A 2689-nucleotide genomic window follows, 5' to 3' on the forward strand; every position below is an offset into this window, starting at 1 on the left:
ATCACTGCCCAAAAAGCACGCGGAAGATGTAGGCGAGCCGCTATAATGCCAACCAATGAGGGAAGACTAGGGGGGCCGAGCCTGGAGGGATCGCGCGCTCCGCAGTTCAGCAAGAGACGTCTGCAGAGCGCACGAGACCGCGCACTTTCCGAACCGGTTCAGACCAGACCGGCGAGGGGGTCTGGCGAATGCCGACAGCGCTGTCTCTAAGCTGAAGTGGCAGGAAATGAAACAAGGTCATCACAAGCTACTACATTCTCACCTTCCCTTTCTTTTATCCCACACTCGGAAGATTTCTAAAGACTCCTTTTTGACAGACAAATAGTATTAAAGAGTCGCTATTGTTTACCAACGCTGCTCAGGGAGCACCAACAGCTGAGAAGCGGAAGAACACCTCGGCGTGACAGGAGAGCGAAATTATGCGAATGACCCACTTCTCCTTCTCTCCCTCACAGCTCTTTGTGCTTGTGCTGTTCGTGACTGTATTATTATTAGTAGTAATATTCCTGGAGCGACTGGATAATACAAAGAAACACAAACAAACAGCCTTCATAGGCATTACTTTTTATTCAATAGTCCCTACAGATTCCGATGATGTCATTATTCCCGACATCCATTTAAATAAAACACAGAAAGGGGGGGTTTACAAAAAAGGTTCGAGAAGTCCCCAAATTAAAAACAAAACAAACTTAAATATGATGATAATTCAGTGAGAATTACTTATACACACGGACAAACTGTAACCAGTAACCTCGGACAGATAATTTGGCATACTTTTTACCTTGTAACAGTGAATATATAAAAAAAAAATGCAATCATGATCTTTATAAGAACACAGTGGCGTGTCAATACATCAATATATAGTTTCCCCCCCACCACCACCCTCTTTTCGCGGTGGCAAACAGCTGGAACACTGATGCCATGACGTGATCGAGGCTCTGTGGGAATAAAGCTGTGCATGATCTTCTCAGCATTTTGGAGCACGTTCCTTTCCTTACTGTTTGTTACATAACGACGTGTGATGAGTTTAAAGAAACAGAGCACACCCAGTTAGACTTTGAGTAATCGTCTGGTCAGTCATTCAGAGAATCAAGCTGTTTAATACTAGGAAACCCAAAACATATGATAACCAAAGGTCGTCAAAGGTTAACATCCGTGTTTCCTCGTCAGTTTCTATGAGGGCACATGGCTCTCGACAAACGCTCTAAATCTCTTTGCACGTCACATAAACGCGTGAATATTAAAGATAACCAGGAACGCTAACAGCGTCAGTTCAGCGTCCTTTCTTGGCCACATGTCAAAGTTTCACCAACAGATGAAGCAGCATGAGCTCTCCTCCTCAGCTGAACCGATGTAGGCTTGCTCTCGCGAGAACCCCTCACGCACCGGTTACGTCACACACCAGTGACACAAAAATCAGGGTTCAACAATAGAAAAACTTCACACCATTTTATAATTGTTAATAAATTCCCCGTTATGCCACGTAACCAAATTTAAACTTATTATTCCACATAAATTGATTATCCACCTGTGTGCTTACACATATATATTAGCTTACCTCGAGAATTTGGGGCAAGGAAGTGGTTTTATACAAAATTTCTACCCCTCTTAGTAGAATGTTTTATATAAATGAATTCCACATGATTCAACCATATTAATAAGGCAGAAACAGACATTAATCCTGAAAGAAAGAAGTGGCACGGTCTTTTCCCCCCCCTCATCTCCTTTTCAGCCTCCCCCGAGCACAGCGCACAATAACGGCGAGCCAACAGGATCAAACCGGGTAGAGCCAGTCGTGCTGCCCTATCGTCACAAAGTAGGCGGAAGGCAGCGTGGCAGACACATCCCATGCGCAGTCAGCAACAGACGTATTCCCTACCAGCATCCAACCTTAACTGTCATACCATTAACCGCAGCAGATTTACTGTGAAATCTGGTTTCATTTGTTAATGCAAATAAATAAATGAAATATATCTGGGATGAAATCTGAAGTAAGGGACACACCAAGAGAGATGTTTCAATGGATTAAAGTAAGCGAGAAGGATACGTGAACTTCACATTATACACAGGTCATGTCCACGCGGTTGGTCTGCTCGCCGTTTAGGCACAGCTAATGAAATGAATACACTTAGGAACACACACACACACACACACACACACACACACACACACACACACACACACACATATATATATATATATATATTTCAAGAAAAATAAATACATCTATTTTATTTAACTATTGCAGCGCATTGTCTTAGGATAGAGAGCCCTCTGGTGGTAGATTAACACATTACATTCGATTAATTTATCTATCTATCTATCTATCTATCTATCTATCTATCTATCTATCTATCTATCTATCTATCTATCTATCTATCTATCTATCTATCTATCTATCTATCTATCTATCTATTTGTCTGTCTATCATCCAGATATACGGAGTAAAAGGGCAACAGTGTACAGCCGCTGCTCCTTCACAGTGCCCAGGCTCTGACAAAATATCCCATCAACCATTGCAATCAGCCCCATCATCCAGAGGAGTGCAGCAGTGAGTCGTTTATAAGCCCGGCGCTGATCACTCTCGCAGTGTCCATAAGGGAGCAAGAGTGTACAGTTGATGGAAAATACCATGATGTACTGTAACAGATAAAGCCGTTGTTCACAGTGATAAAGAAGCCTGGCTGGT

The sequence above is a fragment of the Maylandia zebra genome, linkage group LG20 (genome assembly GCF_041146795.1).
Source record: "Maylandia zebra isolate NMK-2024a linkage group LG20, Mzebra_GT3a, whole genome shotgun sequence".
Lineage (NCBI taxonomy): Eukaryota > Metazoa > Chordata > Actinopteri > Cichliformes > Cichlidae > Maylandia > Maylandia zebra.